Source organism: Amblyomma mixtum, chromosome 2, assembly GCF_055824585.1.
Source record: "Amblyomma mixtum isolate Tamu chromosome 2, ASM5582458v1, whole genome shotgun sequence".
NCBI classification, from domain to species: Eukaryota; Metazoa; Arthropoda; class Arachnida; order Ixodida; family Ixodidae; genus Amblyomma; species Amblyomma mixtum.
The window spans coordinates 257376426-257393083 of record NC_143013.1 but is presented as its reverse complement, the minus strand read 5'-3'; the positions used below and the strand labels follow the sequence as shown (position 1 = coordinate 257393083).

Below are 16658 nucleotides of genomic sequence, written 5' to 3'. Positions count from 1 at the left end.
GTTTGTTCACGTGGGATCAGATGCCAAGAACTTTTATGCTCATCTGGTCACCCTTATTGGAAGAAGACTTTCAGGTCAATATCGTACATAAAAAAGAAACACGTTAACATCTTGGGGTTTGGATTTGGCAGCGGTCGCACAGTGGCGGTCGCATATAGCAGTGTTATGCATTAAGAATTTAAGACATATATGTAGAGCGAGGGTAGCGACTGGCTGCACGACCGTCTCACGCAGACACGAATTGCATGTCAGTTTAAACGTTCTTCGATTTGCTGCAGCGTAAAAAGTTGAGGACGTGCTCCAATGAAATTATCTCCCGGAATTATCTCTCCACTAGGACCAATACGTGGCAGGAACCGCTTAACTGCAAGTACACACCGCGCACGTGAGTGCGTCTACTGCCAACTTCAACTAACTTTTCCACTTTGCAGTGGTAGCGGTCTCAAGAGCGCCCATTTCCGGGCCGATATGTCCCTCGTTGTCCCACATGTCCCTTGTCCCGCACTTTCCTTATCGTACACTCCTGGTTGTACCGCAAATTCCGATTTATCACACATGCTCCCATTTTTCTTGCATGATCCCAATTCTCCCGCACGTTCCCAATTCTCCCACATGTTCCATTTGTTGCGCCATCCCCCGTATGTCGATTCCTTGTCCCATTTACTTCTTATCGCTCCATATGCCCTTTTGACGACCCGCATGTCCAAGCATTGTCCTGACCAGTTGGTAAACAAGGGACTATTCGGTCATGAAATCCCATGATGCTGACACCAGTTGCATGGAAGTAATTCTATCATCCAGCTACTGTTTACAAAAGAGGAGGACGAAGAAACCCCGAAAAATGTGCCAAAGTTCGCGTTAATACGGTACTTTCTCTCCACATCTCAGCCCTGGCACTCGTGCCAGACGACGGGACACTATCGGTTGGACCGCCCATGGTTCTCCAAGCGGTCGCGTCTTGCTTTCGCTGGCTCGTTCCTCTTTTCTTTATTCCTCGCGTTGTTTTTCCTGTTCGTGGGGTGCCGGCGTGTAGGAAGAAAGAGACGCCTCTCACCTGTCGCGACTTTAACTGGAAGGCGTCCAGAAAACTTGCCCAGCCTGCCTGCCTGTGGACTGACGCTTCCGAGCCTGGCACTGAACCTAATACAATGAGTCCATTTTTAATATGTCGTCTCTTACGAAGTTCGTAGAGTGAACTGATGTGGGATGTTGGAAAAGAGGTGCGATTTCTTTCAATTCATCTTTTTCCTTGTAGCACGCATTTCGGCAAAAGCAAATCACTTACGCTACGTTTCAACTACAGTCTCACCAGTAGTATGTTTTGTTTAACTTCCCGAAGCGGCACGTGGGCTATGAGAGGCTCCGTTGTGGAGGTGTGCGTTTAATTTTCACACGCGGGAGTTCTTTAAAGGGACGCTGAGGAGGTACAGAGGTTGGTCTGAATTGATAAGGTTCCACTGTCTACCACAAAAAGGTCACTCTCACAAAAAGAAGCGCTCTTGTAAGCTAGAAAAGATCCCAGAACTTCATACAGGTGTCACCGTCAGATGTCGATTTCGCAACTTAAATAAGTGCATAAACTTCGAGTTTTGGGTGTGGATCCCAGAAGCTAATCTACAGCGCCCCCACTTAAGAACGGTGGCAAACCGTCCTTTTAGATGATGACGTCACGAGTTTGAATCTACTGACGCGAAAATTTTTAAATTCTATTTTTTTTTGTGTGATAGATGCGCGCTTGGCGGCAGAAAAAACGCCATCAAAGCCAGAAAGAGCTGATGAATTATTTTTATTGAGAAGAATTTTTGCATTGAGTCGCACTCATAGTCCGTATAAGTTGAAGTTACAAAGCTCGGAACGTGGGAGTTTTTTTTATTTATTTAGTGCACATCGCAATGAGGCAGTCATGGCGGGGATCTGGCTCAGTTGTGCATACACACACACGTATGTGAAGTCACTACTCAGGAGGGTGATTCGTTTGGCTCGCTTGCTTATTTATTTCATTAACCGTGTCCCGCTAGATGAAGGCTTCTTTGTTGACTACATTGTCCCGTTTTAGGTATAGACCACGGAGTCTTGCAGTTCACTTCTATTTTTCTTTGTGATCATATTTTCGATTGCAGGCCTTATTTATTTTTTTGTATGGCCTAAGCGTCCAAAAGATAACATTGCCCGGAGTGGAGAATAAAGTAGAGGAGATTAAAATACGCAATAAATAAATAGGGCCAGATTTGTTGCGGGTGGCTCCAACGCCCCACGAGCCTCCGCAGCGAGACATTTTCCTTTGAGGAAAACCTTTGAAAACCCCATTTGTTTGAAGAGCTATGAAAAATACGTTCTGCAAATACAAGCTATTGTCCCCTCCTAGGTTTGCCCATTTTGCCCGTAAGTCCAGCACAATACATAACTTGGTATGTTTGTCTTCTTCGGGTCTTCGTTCGCACATCAGAAAAATACTCGAAATGTTATCTAATGCAGTCTCGCTAGCTGTCAAGTTCCGTTTCCATGTGGATTCTTACGGTTAAAAAAAAAAGATAGAATCCAGTTCCTGAGTTCTTCCGGAACAAGAACTGAGCGCTCAAGCGCGGCTGTGGCGGGATGACCGTCGCTGCCAGGCCGAGAGTCGTCGAAAGAGGCTGAGACAGTTTGACAGACCTTGAAGGAAATCTAGTTGGACAGCTCAAGGAGACTCGGCTCAAATTTCGCCGCAACTTCCGTGTACGGCCGGCGGCGGCAGAAAACAGTGCGCTGGCTTTCCAATCGTTTTGCTGGAATTGGGCCATTGCCTTCTGTGCTATTGCCTTTTGAGTGTGGGTCTCTCTGGTGTGCTCCACGTGTAGTCCGTATTCCCAATTTTATGCGAAACGGTGACCTTATTTATCGAGTGTATGTACAATGTTCTGAGAAAAAGAAACATTGAGATCACTGCGGCGATTCGCATTGTGGAAATCCGAAACCTTTGTTTTCTCTACTATGCTATATTAACGTCCGTGGCTGTTCTGACATCCATCTATTGTATCATTGTCCATGGCTATTTTGACGTGTAAGTGTATTTTGTAAGTGAATTTTGACGTGTAAGTGAATTGATTCACTAATTGCGCTTCATCAACCAAATCTTTCCCGCGGCAATACTTTATCACACACTGTCTATCACAATTACACTTTCACACATTTATCTTCAGAGAACGACGTAATCGTGCGTACAAGATTTGCTGACACGTTTTGCGGACACTTTTTGCTGACGCGACATATCCATATAATGCTTTCGCGCCGCCGCGGTGGCTCAGCGGTTATGGTGCTCGGCTGCTGACCCGAAAGACGCGGTTTCGATCCCGGCCGCGGTGGTAGAATTTCTATGAAGGCGAAATTCCAGAGGCCCGTGTACTGTACAATGTCAGTGCACGTTTAAGAACCCCAGGTGGTCGAAATTTCCGGAGCCCTTCACTACGGCGTCCCTCATAGCCTGAGTCGCTTTGGGACGCTGAACCCCATAAACCACGCCAATCAAATTTTTATCGGTTCTCTGCTCTCAAACCATTTCCGTTATACTTTTTTCTTCTATTTATCATTTAGAGCTTCCGGGTAAGGAAAAGGGCGCGAAAAAATCCAGACGCGCCTTGTTTGCAGCCGAAAGAGATGCTCCCTATCGTATCTGCCTATAGTTCAGTTCAGTTCAGTTTATTTACCTTAAAGGCCCCCTTTCGGGGGTATTACATAAGGGGTGGGATCTTAATAAAATGAGCAAACAAAACAGCGAATATTATTTAGCACTGAAGGTGATCGGTTACATGTTCTTGAAAAGTAGAGGATGAAGCGATGTTGACGATGTCACGGGGTAGGCCGTTCCAGTCCGTTGCTGCTCGAAAGAAAAATGAAGCAGAAAAGGTGGCAGTATGCGATGGTGGCCGGGCAACCTGTAGGGGATGACTGGTGCGGTGAGATATGCGTGCGGCAGCTGTGATATACGGTGACCGATTGAGGGAAGAATGGAATAATTTGTGATAAAGGGTGAGACTTGAAATGCGACGACGGAACGAAAGGGGCGGTAGTCCTGATAATGCTTTCAATGAAGAAATGCTGACGTCATATGAGTATGAAGAGTGGATGAATCGAGTGGCACGATTTTGGACAGCTTCTAATGCATTAATTAAATAAGTTTGGTGCGGGCTCCATATGGCAGATGCATATTCTAATTTTGGTCTGATGAGCGATTTATATGCGAGTAATTTTACGTGTTGAGGGGCAAGGCGGAGATGGCGCTTGAGAAAACCAAGCGTTTTATTCGATGCTGAAATGATGTTGCCAATATGGGTGCGCCAAGATAAATCACAAGACAAGGTGACTCCTAGATACTTATAAGATGGTACTGAATCAATCGAGGTGTTAGAAATGGAATATTGGAAGCGATGCGGGCTATGACGACGAGAGAAGGATAAGAGTTTGCATTTATTAGGATTTAGGGACATGAGCCAGTTGTTACACCAATTAAGTACGCTGTTAAGATCGGTTTGAAGACTAAGTTGATCACGAAAGTTATTAATAGTGCGGTAAATAACACAGTCGTCAGCGAACATTCGAATACTGCAGGAAACGTGGTCAGGTAAATCATTAATATATATTAAAAAGAGTAATGGACCGAGTACAGATCCTTGCGGAACGCCTGATGTAACCGGGAGGCTGTTAGACAGGTGGCCATTAGCAAATACTGATTGAGAACGATTAGTGAGAAACTGCTCAATCCACTGTAGTATGTTAGGATGTAAGTTCAGCTGTGCAAGTTTTACTAATAAACGACGGTGGGGAATTTTGTCAAAAGCTTTTGCAAAATCTAGAAATATGGCATCAGTCTGTATGTTACGGTCAAGATTAGTGTGCAAGTCGTGAAGGAACAACGCTAATTGGGTTTCACAAGAGAGGCCCTTACGAAACCCATGTTGTGAAGAATGGAAGAAATCGTTTGAGTCTAAGAAACTTATGATCTGAGAGTAGATGACATGTTCCATGATTTTGCAGGGTACGCTAGTTAATGAAATGGGGCGATAATTCATGGGGGAGTCTCTGTTACCTGATTTGTGGACTGGAACGACCTTCCCCGTTTTCCAGTCATCTGGAATGATCCCTGAAGAGAGCGATTGCGAAAAAATCAAAGATAAGTAGGCTGCACATGTTGATTTCACATTTTTAAGCAGTTTTGTATTAATCATGTCCATACCAGCTGATGATGAGAGTTTCATGTTATCAATTATGGAAGCGATACCATCAGCGAGGAATGTGATAGCTGGCATGATGGCTTCTGTGTTGAGCGATGGTAACTGTGAAGGCATGTCAAATTCACTCGTGAAAACAGATGCAAATGCGTTATTAAATATTTCTGCGCATTCATCGTTAGTAACCGCTTCGTGCAAGTCGTTAGTGAGTGTAATATCATGAGTGTGCTTAGGATTTAAAACCTGCCAGAATTGTCTAGGATTGCTGATTAGTAGCTTCGGTAAGTCAGTGTGATAAAATGAGCGCCTGGCGCTACGAACTGCAAGTAAGTATGATTTCTCAGATGCAAGGTATTTTTCCCAAGCGGCTTGATTATCAGTGTGTTTGGCTGAACGAAACAGGCGTTTCTTCTTGTTTTCTAGACGTTTTAGATGCTTAGTAAACCATGGCTTATTGCGGTTATTTTGGAAAGATACCCTGGGGATAAACATATTAGAGAGCATATTTAACTTATTTTTGAATATCAACCAGTTTTCGTGAACAGAGTGATTGTCGAATGTGGATTGGTACTCTGAAAAGAACATGTTAAGGTCTTCAGTTATTGCATCGTAATTCCCTTTATCGTACAGATTTATTGTTTTTCTGGATGGGTGCTTCTGAGCTGGGGTAAATGAAAATAGAGCATGTAAGATTTTATGGTCGCTGATTTCTGGAAGATAACTAATGGATGATAGGTACTCAGGGCTATTAGTTAGTATTAGGTCAAGGGTGTTTGCGGTTGCATGCGTGACACGAGTAGGTTCCGAGACTAACTGTGTGAGGTTAAAATTTAAACAGACATCAATGAAGTTCTTGGCTTCTGTATTGCATGTTAATGAGGAAGTGCCTAAACTCTGCCAATCAATGTCCGGATAATTGAAGTCCCCGAAAAGGAGAATGCGCGCATTTGGGTATTTAACAACAAGATGATTTATGGTATCATTCAGATGTCGACAGAAGTTTGGATTTGACTGCGGGGGCCTATAACAAACGCCAAGAAGTACTGTTACAGGGGGAGTGCGAATAATTAGCCATAATGATTCCATATCAGATGTGACGTGTGCAATAGAGCATGATAAACCTCGGTGAATTGCAACAAGAACACCGCCCCCCCGTGAGTCTTTCCGATCGTTTCGGTAGACGTTGAATTCCGGTAAGTCAGTTAAAACTTCAGCGTCGGACACGTTACTGTTTAACCAAGTTTCAGTTAGTATAAGTATATTGCTCCTGGATGACGAAATTACGTTGGATATGAGTTCACGCTTTGGGAGGAAGCTGCGGATGTTAGTGTATATCACGGAAAACGAGAGAACATTTGAGGAAATATTTGAGGGTGTCGCGCGCTGGCGTTTTATTGGTGTAGGGTGAAGGAACGATTGCTACGCGAGTTGCTTTACGGTGTTAGATGAAGTGTCAAAAATATAACGGTTCGAGCCGATGTGAAGTGTTTTAAATCGCAAGGAAAATTTGGCAGACCGGGCTTTAGCAAATGCAACTAGTTGTTTTCGCGCGTGACGAACGGCATGCGAGAAGTCCTCTCCAACACTATAAACCGTGTCTTTCAGATTCCGCCCATTTGATAGGAGGGATTCTTTAGTTTTGCTACTTGTGAATTTCACGATTATGGGACGATTTTTATCTTGTGAGTGACGACCGAGGCGATGAGCTCTTTCTATTTCGTGAGGTTCCACAGTTATTTGAAGGTTATTCCGGCAAACATCAATGATTAGTGTTTAGCAAGAGCTTTCATTGCGATCTGCTGGCTCAACTCCGCGCTTATCTGCCCTTATCTCATCAAGGTGAAAAACACGGGCGCTCCGCTTTCTGTAACACCGCCGTGGCTTTCTCGTCTGCTCCAGATATTCCTTGGCTTGTTTTTCTCTGGCTTTTTTTTTCACTATTTTTTCTCTGACGTAGCAGCTGGCAGAGAACAGGCCCGCGCTTTTCCCGTTTGTTGTCGATGCGTGGCCCCCGGGAAGCGTGACGGTCGTTGTTATTGTTATGACCCTGAGATGGGCCGAGTTCGGTGATAAGGCCAGACAGGGCGAGTCTGTTTGTGCGCTGGCGCGGAAGAAATGGCTCAGAATGTACTGCGTTGAGGGTTCGTGAGTGTTGTAAATGATCACGCGTGGAGCCCGAAATTTGGCAAGATGTGGGCACAAACATGCGTCTGTTTGTGTTTGTTTATGCGTACGTGCGTGCGGCTAATGTCTAGACTAGAAGTTGTAAAAAAAAAAGCAAACGCGTTCCAGCTTAGCGAATCTGTGCGTCAGGGAGTAGGAAGTATGGACGCTGCACACCAATTCAAGCTTTTCATTGGCGTTCTGCTCCATAATTTTGAATCTATGCATGGTTTTTTTTTTCTCAAAGCTTTCGCCCCGTATTTTTCGTATGTATTTGTTTGACATGTTTTGATTGTATTCTTTGTTTTCGGTGCTTTTATGCTCGAGCCATCTCTCTCGCGTCCATACTTTTGTTGCTGAATAAATGAATACCCGCCGCGGTGGCTTAGTGGTTACGGCACTCGGCCGCTGGCCCGAATGACGCGGGCTCGATCACGGCCGCGGCAGCTGAATTTCGACGGACGCGGAATTCTAGAGGCCCGTGTGCTGTGCGATGTCAGTGCACGTTAAAGAACCCCAGGTGGTCGCAATTTCCGGAGCCCTTCACTATGGCGTCCCTCATAGCTTGAGTCGTTTTGGGACGTTAAACTCCAATAAACCAATAAATGACAGGCAGAAAGAAAAACAAATTATTAACAAGTTTTTTTGTTATAAAGCTCTGAAGGCGATCTGGAAAGAACTGCCCTCAAGCACCTGTCCGGGTGTCAACAAAATAGGCCCTTCACTTTTACAAACATTTTATGATGAAATCTGATATGGTCTCAACAGTTGCGTAACTTTCAGGTACGGATGACCGCCTTGATTTTTATGTCGGGACCCTTTTGCCTCCACCATCCTACATTTTCTAGTCGAAGCAAACGCTGGCGATGGTCCACAAATTTTGCAGAAGTTTCTATACGATTGTTCCTATACGACTGTTCCGCCTGGAGATCGGTTTCCCTTTTTTCTTTTAGCATATAAACGAGGTCTATTGGGAAACGAGCGAGTGTTAAATGGAATTGGGCTTCAAAAAATTTCGGTTTATGCCATGCCTCAATAAAGAATCGGTAGAGAATCGACATCCTGTTCCAGAACTGCTTTCGTCACGGCCCTCGATCGCAAAGTCTGTAGTTCCGCCTGTAGCTTATCTTTTTACACCGTGGTTATAACCAGAGGGGGTGGCGACTAACTTCACGCTTGCCTACACTTGGCTGATGTCGCAATGCGGCTCTATGTGCGTCTCTTGACAGCAGCCTCTCGCGTCAGATCACCACGTCACCGTGCGTCTTTCTACGTCAACACTGTTGAAGGACGACACCTGTATCTTCGCATGAAACACGTGCAGTGACTACTACTTTTGCATACAACGCATCTGAATATCCTGTTCCGACCCAAAGAAAAAAAAAGTATTACTTTTTGTTTCTTAAACGCTTGTCACATGACATTTTTGGGGTGTTTAAAAACGTGATTGAAAAATTCTTGTTGCATTTCGACCTGGTTAATAGGAGTGGGCTCAGAAATGTTCAGTAAGAAAATTTTGAAATTGCAGATGCGAGTAAAAAAAAGTTGAGCCCCTTCTGCGTTCATATGTGTGCTTATAAACCTTCAGTGTACTGTTAAGAGAGCTAATAAGGGCTTAAAAGAACTTTACCGCCTGCTGAAATGCACAGGAACCCATTTGCTTTTCATGAGCACCACCGTAAAACTTGTTCACGCAATTTCTGCGAGTCCTGTAAAACAGGGAAACGTTTATGACACTGTTATATGACACTAAATGACGTAAATGACACTGTTAAATTTGCAAGAAAGCACCGCTTTGTCAATGGAAACACGGAGAGGACAGCTTACTCACTTTTCACTCCCATATATCCGCATCCGTGTTTACAGCGTATAGTGCTAATTTCTTACAAGTATTATTATTATTATTATTATTATTATTATTATTAAACCTGGGCAAGAAGCAACTCATGCTTGCAGTTTATTCCACCGAGTAAAAATGGGGAGTGGCCGAGGACATGCTGAACGCGTAAACGTATACGACAACTGCATATTTATAGTAAAAGTTCTTCGCTTTGGAGAGGAACCAGAGAACCAGAATTAAGTCATTGACAAACATGGTTATCGCGTTCAAAATAATCAAGTTGAGGCAAAGACTTGAACAAGTTGGTGTATATGTATTAGTAGTAGTAAGTGGTTTTAATGACATAATAAATGGAAGGAAAAAGATTTTTGCCTGCCCCGGCATCTGCTATCGCTGCGGGAAGCACCTGAGCTGGGGCAGCGGAAATAAAGGATAGCAGGCAGTGTGTGGAAGTGAAAAGAAAGGAGTGAGGGGATAGCAGGAAGGACAGGAGGAGAGGTACACTGGACAATAAATCTCTTTACGTATTGTCATATTAGCATATGCACAGGTCGCACGCGCGTGATGATCTAGTTAAGCACAGTACAAACATACGCGCACGGCACAAAGCACGGAACAGCTGTAGTGGGGCGTCCAGCTGGTCATCGTCCAAGGTAGCACACGCTCAGCGTTCGGTCACTGCACGTAACTCCCTGGCGGAGAACCAGCGGGACGTCAAGCCCGTCTGTTCGAGTAATGCACAGAGAGAGTCAAAAACAGCACAAGAGGCGGGACAAGAACTCGACGACACACGAAACACATAGCCAATCGAAATGCTGGCGGACCGTCACTCTCTCTGCGATGAAAAGCATGGACGGAGTTGGACTTGTGCAAGCTTTGAACGACGGCCAGTGCGGGCGCTGGCTATGAGTCAGCGCCCGCTCCGGCCCGTGGCTTCCAATGTAATATTGAGAAATTCAGCGCAATAAAGGGGCGACTAGAAAAGAAGAATATTCTTCCTTTGTACTCGTACCTTTGTTGCACTGAACTTTCCAAGATGCTTCCTCTCCAACTCGCCCAGCTCAGAAAAATCGTGCAGCCCCAATGTAATGGCGGCGGTCGTTAGCCGGGTTACCATGGAGAACGGCTTCGGTCACACCCTCGGTAAACGAGGCGCCGTTCCCGCGGACACAATTCGAATGAAAGCGGAAGGGAGATGATTCGGTTACAGGAAAATGCTCGAGTTAATAAATGCGCATGTAATTTCTCCCCTAGCGAGGCGCTTTTCGCGGTGACGTTACTGTGACTCCCTGCAGTCTGAAAGGACTGCAGGGTACGTGGTTCAAAGGAGAAGTTCAGAGCTCATTAATAAGCTATACCGCGCGGTTTGATTTTATCATTAGCATGAATCAGTATTCTGAGACTATACACCAACGACCACTATGGGGCCATCGTTTCCACCGCAGCTGCTATTTATTTGTTGCTGGGGACTGAAATACACTAGCTGCAATTGTTTGTGCACCCCATCAACCTTTCTTCAAATGCTCAGTACGAGAAGCGCATTTGGTTGGTTGGTTGGTTTATGGGGTTTAACGTCTCAAAGCGACTAAGGCTATGAGAGACGCCGTAGTGGAGGGCTCCGGAAATTTCGACCACCTGGGGTTCTTTAACGTGCACTGACATCGCACAGTACACATTTGTCGTTATGGGAAAACAGGGTGCATATATTACATGGAAAATGTGGGGAAATTAGTACGATTTCCGCATAACTTCAGCCCGATATGCGTGAATTTATACGGAATCCTTAAGCCTTCCGCTTTTCCACATGTGCGTTCGTACAGCGAAGCAGCTACTTAGGGTCCGTAGCGATTGCAGATCCGGACCACCACTGCTGAGTGGAATAGAAATAGGATGTAGTGAATTTGGCAGACACTCTGAAGTGATGAGTTATTTTAGGAAAGTATATGACAGCTGTATCTTGACGGTACCGACCTGTGAGGCAGAAACTGGTCCTGCAGCGAACCAGTTAAGGTGATAATTTTTTTCATTATTCGTACAGTATGTACAGTATGAATTATTCATCCGGAAAACATAGATACAAGACTCCAATACGGAATACGAAAAATGACCCAATGACCAGGTGTACCGAGATTGATTGTTGCGATACGTAATAAAGAAAAGTCATTGAAACATAGTCAAAAGCAAAGAAAAGTAGGGCAATGACTCACTTTCTTCAATATTCGCTCCTGTCTTGTTTTGCAACGACTGCGTGACAGTCTGAGTGAGGCTGTATACGTGTTACGAAGCCTCTCCTCTAGGAAAACGAAGAAATCCTGCCACGCCTATCGCTTCCCATGTGACAAAATATTCACAGCGATAACGGTATATCAACCCGTATGCATTCACACTCCTCCACCAACCTACCCACATCATTCACCTTAGCCGACAGGTGAACATCGATTTCTTGGTTTCAACATAACACCCCCATACCGTCACGGCTTATTCTCGACAGTATTTTGTACAGCTATCATTGCAAAGAAGAGAAAGTAATAAGTAATTTTATTTTACTTTTTTCAGCATGCTATTTACAGTCTTGAAATAAAACGCGATGAGCGGCTGTGCATCTTGAGGCCTTTGGTGCCCGCCAGTTACTGGTTTTCCAAGCAAGCTGAAGTGCGTCCAGACAGATTTGTTGCGTGGATCTCTGAGGCCATAAGCGACACCTCCATTAAACTGTGATCACGGAGTACTTTTCGGTCTTCACGTCACGAGTTTGAAACGAATAGCGGGAAAAATTTTTAAAACCGATTTTTCTAGCGTTCAATGCACCTTTTGCGGCCGGACAAACCCAAACAACAAGAAAAAACTGTAGAATCGATTTTTACTATTAGAACAAAGACTACACGGAGTCGTCGAGTGTTGTTTTAGTCTGTGTAAACGTGAACTGATAAATAGGCTACTGCCGAGCCATGCAAACAGTCGGCTGCGTCTGCAGTATACTCACTGATTGTTCCGACTGTGCTCTCGATTGTCCAAAGACCAAATATCTGCGTGCAATGATTGCAGGGCTTTCAGATGGCGAATTTGGTACGCCTCCTGAACTAAACGGCATGTTTGGGAGACGGTTTCGTTTTTGCCCAACACTGACCAGTTAATTTGCGCTCCCGACAAACAAAGCCAGCGTGATTGCGGTGAGCCTACTCTTCGTGGTCGCAACACAAAAGCCCCTCGCTTCGACATAAACTGCGGTGTTTATATCGTTCGTTTCCTTTATGACCTACAGCGCTGAAGGGCGTTCCAAGACATTTGCCTCAGCGAATGTGGGTTGACACTCGCACTACTTACGTGCAGCACGACGAGGTTGAAGTTCACACTCTTGCAGACTGTAGTGAAGCCCACCGCTGTGGAACGTCTGTGACGGCGTAGATGTGCTTCGTCTGCTACAAATTTGAGACCGATGAGACGTTGGGACTACAAACTTTGTCTATTGACTTACTTTTTAGAAAACGAGTTTTTGATAAGAGGAAAGTCCGGAGAAAAACCATAACTGTCCTGAAGAGTGCGCTCATACCGGTTCTTGTTGACTTTGCGATTCTTATTGAGCTCCGGCTTTAATAACGCTGCACCAAACTAGGAGGGGATTGCGGAAGTGGGTCCTTCCCGACCAGTGCCACTCAACGAAAACGGCTCATTCATGTTTACGCCCTGCACGGGCAGCCTTCCCTTGCTGCGTAGTGGTGGGCGCCTGTGGCGGATGGGATACAAAGGGATTTGTCCTTCCAATCTCGCGCTGAGATTAGAGTTAATACCCGCCGGAGCACGGCAGCAGGACCTGTTTCCCGACCTTGATTCCGGATAGAAAAGATGCGCACAGACTCGCCCTTGAATTCTTCCTGTTCTTAGACACAGCGTTCGTAGGAATGCGGATTGATTTGTTCTGAAATAAAGCAAATCACAGCGACGTCGAACGTACGCAGCATGTTAGATGCAACGACACCCTCCCCTTACAAAATTTTTTTTAGATAGTCTATAGACTGTCCACAGACTTTTGTCTATAAATCTAGAGACTCTCTTTAGACAAATCCTAGAGAACAGCCTATAGGCAATACAAGCCCTGTAAACAGTCTATAGACAATCTATATATTTGTGGCCGTACACTTTTAGAAGACTTTTTGTCTATAGACAGTCTATAGACTATGAACAGACGAAAGAAATATCGATATGAAGGCAACAGAGTCTATAAGAAGTCTATAGGCTGTCTATAGACCATTTTTATAAAGGTCAGCTGCTTCAGTTAGCCTCCTGATCGGCTCCATGGGCTTGCTGAAATTCGTGGTACGTCGTACGTCGTAAATCGGCATTATTAGATGTCTTCTATACGGATTACGAGAGTTTCCTTTCTAGCAGGCACAAGTACGGAATGTGTGCCGAAAGGGCAAAATAACGAGGGAACTAGGGGTGTTGCAACTCACTAATTACTTCGGTGCAAGGGCCCCAAGTTATCAGCCAGCAGCACCCGTTCGCCCGTGAAAAGCCTTTCTCAGGAAGTCACTCCCAACAGCTTTGCAACATGATAAGCTTACATAACCGGAGTTCCTTTCCTGTGACGGCCGGAAGCCTGGAATGCTCGTTTCCGTCATTTCTGCGCGTTGCGACGCATCTCTAGAAAATCGGGGGTGATGCAGAGGGGAGGCCCTTCTGACAGTCCTGCATCGCGAAACTGAAGAAATTTGGTTACCGCATTATTCGTCGCTATTACTGAAGGAAAATTGAAAGGCGGCACTTTAAAGTTCTGACTCTGTTCGCTGTGATTTTTATCAACTGGTCGCATTGTCTTCAGCGGTGCTGGGTGGGTGTCGGAAAAACTGGAACAAATAAATAAACCTAATTCCAAACATCGGGCCGAGGACAGGCACAAAGAAACTTCCTCAAACACATTAAACATGCAGTGGGAAGTTGAGTATTTATCAGGACGACTGGAAAATACTAATTTGAGTCATCCAACTCCCTCCTAAATCACCTTGTTGGCCTTCTGAACATTCAAACGAGAGCTCACAGAAAGGCATAAACAAGGAAGCAAACAGGGGCAGAAACAAGCAAGCAAACTAAGTGCAAACAAAAATGAGAGAACCCGCTTTCTGAGGAGCCAAAACGGAGACGAATCCAGGAAGCGAATTCACTCTCAGAAAACGATGCGTGAAAGGGAAAGGTAGATTCTGGCGGGGTAGGGGGCGTGACGGTGTTCCGCGCAACAATCATCCCCGGCGCCTGAAACGACTTCCCAAAACGACGCCACTCGTTTATCTGCCTGAGCCTCCCAGAATGCTAGCTTCCGAGCCAGTCCTCCCACCCCATCCACGGTATACTCCCACCTCCGCCTGCGCCAAACGAAAGCATTCACAACAACAGAAACAGTAAAGGTGCGTGCCTTTTGCACGAAACTGTGCGTCTTTGTGTCTTTTGCACGAAACTCTTGGCGCCTGTTCTCTTCCCTGTCTCCTGGGGAGCCCCTCTCGGTGCCACCCCCCCCCCCCCCCCCCCTCCCCCCTTGCCGCACCGCACGCGGCACTTCGAGCTGCCTGTGCTTCCTGGCCTGTCGGGGCTATCCAGAACCAGCAGCAGTAAGCAGCAGCGGGAGGCAGCACTGGCGGCGGCTCAAAGGAACAAATGAGAACAAAACAGGAAGGAGGAGAGTTGAGGGGAGGGAAACAGGAAAGGGAAGCTTGCAGCGGAAAGGAAGGAGGAAGTGAGAGAGAGGGCAGGCAGGAGGAGGGGCGGATCTGCTCTGCCTCTGGCATCAAGGGAGGTAGGATAGCGCTCGGCGGTGGGGGAGGAAAGCAATGAGAGAGCGAGGAGATGGGAATGGAACGGAGTTAGGCATGGGGAGTTCGCATATATGGGCAGAGTAAGGGTTCTCTAATAACGTCTCAATCGCGACACGGCTATTGTATAAGGGGTCTCCGATAAGAACGCTGTCACCACACTGCTATTTTATACCAGAAGCGAAATAACAGCAGCTTAAACCATAATCAGAACACGATGTTATGATCGAAATTGGAGTGCGTGGGTTGCAGGGGCGGATTTAAATGGGGAGAGCGGGGGGAGACCTCTCCGCCCCGCGAAATCAGCCGGTGAGGAATCTTCGCCAGGGAAAAAACCACATTGTCACCCGTCCGTTTTAGTGAACAAGCTCAAGAAATACATAGCGGATAGGACTATCCCTTTCAAGAGCTTGTTCAATTGACTGTTTGTACCCACCCCTTATGTAATACCCCCCTTGGGTCTTTAAGGTATTAAAATGAAATGAAACTGCGCCCTTGGTTTTTTTTTTTAATTGAAAGCTGGATCATGGAGCATACTGGGTCAGTAATCTAACAGAGAAACGCTCTTACACTGCCACAGAGTACATTTTAAATTTCTGACAGAGGTTGCCAATACACTTTGACCTTTAAGCATTTTCCGTACATTTGTTGCATAACTTTAGTACTTGGCACTATATCTGGAACAGAGAGCGCCGCAGGGACAATGATGAGCCCGTGAATTCAGTTGTTTGTTTAGCTTCCGTATTTAGTCGCTCGTCGGTGAAGTAAGTATGACCGATATAAATGGAGTTGGGACAAAACACTGCTTAAGGCGTTGTGGCACTTACCTAATGTCTTTTCATTCTGACAAGATGACGCTAGTTAGCTGTTGGGAATGCTTTTTCGAGTAGAATATCGATTCGGCAGCTTCGATGACTCAAAACTGAAACAGCAAAACTGAAATAGCCAGCGTTCCCGGAAGTGCGACCTGGTGCTTGCCTTTTTCTTGGTAGATGGCATTCACGTTGAAAAGTTGCTGATGTGCCAAGCAGCCCGCGATCAGGAACAAAATGGCTGAAGCCATCAAGCGTGCTGTGCTCTCTCCCCCAACTGTTGTCAATTTGTTCTACATATTTTGTTGGTAAACTGCGCGTGCTGTTCGGAGTGGCGGGAGAGGAAAGGTGAAAAGTGGGAGAGAGAGAGAGAGAACACAGGAAGCCCTGTGTTCATTGCTGGCGCGTGCCAACTCCAACCCCGGCTTGCACTGACAAGGGGACTTGCGTTACCGTACCCTGCCCTGTGAACGGAATGCAAATATTTTATTTACGCTGTCGATGGGAACCGCGCCAGACAAAATAATAAAAGCGAAAAGGAAAAAGAAGAAATCAATAACAGTGGTCCTTCCCAGCGAACGAATTCGCTGCTTGTTCTCTCGGCAGAATACAAGTAAAAGATAGTAAGAAAACGAAACAACGAAAAAGAAAGCGCGGGAGCCGTTCTCTTCCGCAACCCCTCCTATCCATTTCTATTTATCGTTTTCGCTCTTGCTCTGCTTGTGATGTGATGCTGATCTCCCCCTCCTCTTCCCCTCACGGCGCGGGCTGGGAACCGACCCCAAAATTAGAGGAGGACGCCGCAGGAGAACGAGGGCTTCTAGAAGGGAGAGGGAGA

At 45.8% G+C, this 16658-nt stretch overlaps 1 protein-coding gene across 1 annotated transcript in view; it reads left to right on the top strand.

Annotated features, from left to right (window-relative positions):
- The window catches only part of LOC149363648 (cationic amino acid transporter 4-like), a 100659-nt gene that overhangs the window by 9430 nt on the left and 74571 nt on the right, over positions 1-16658 (top strand). The gene's annotated exons all lie outside the window — the stretch shown is intronic.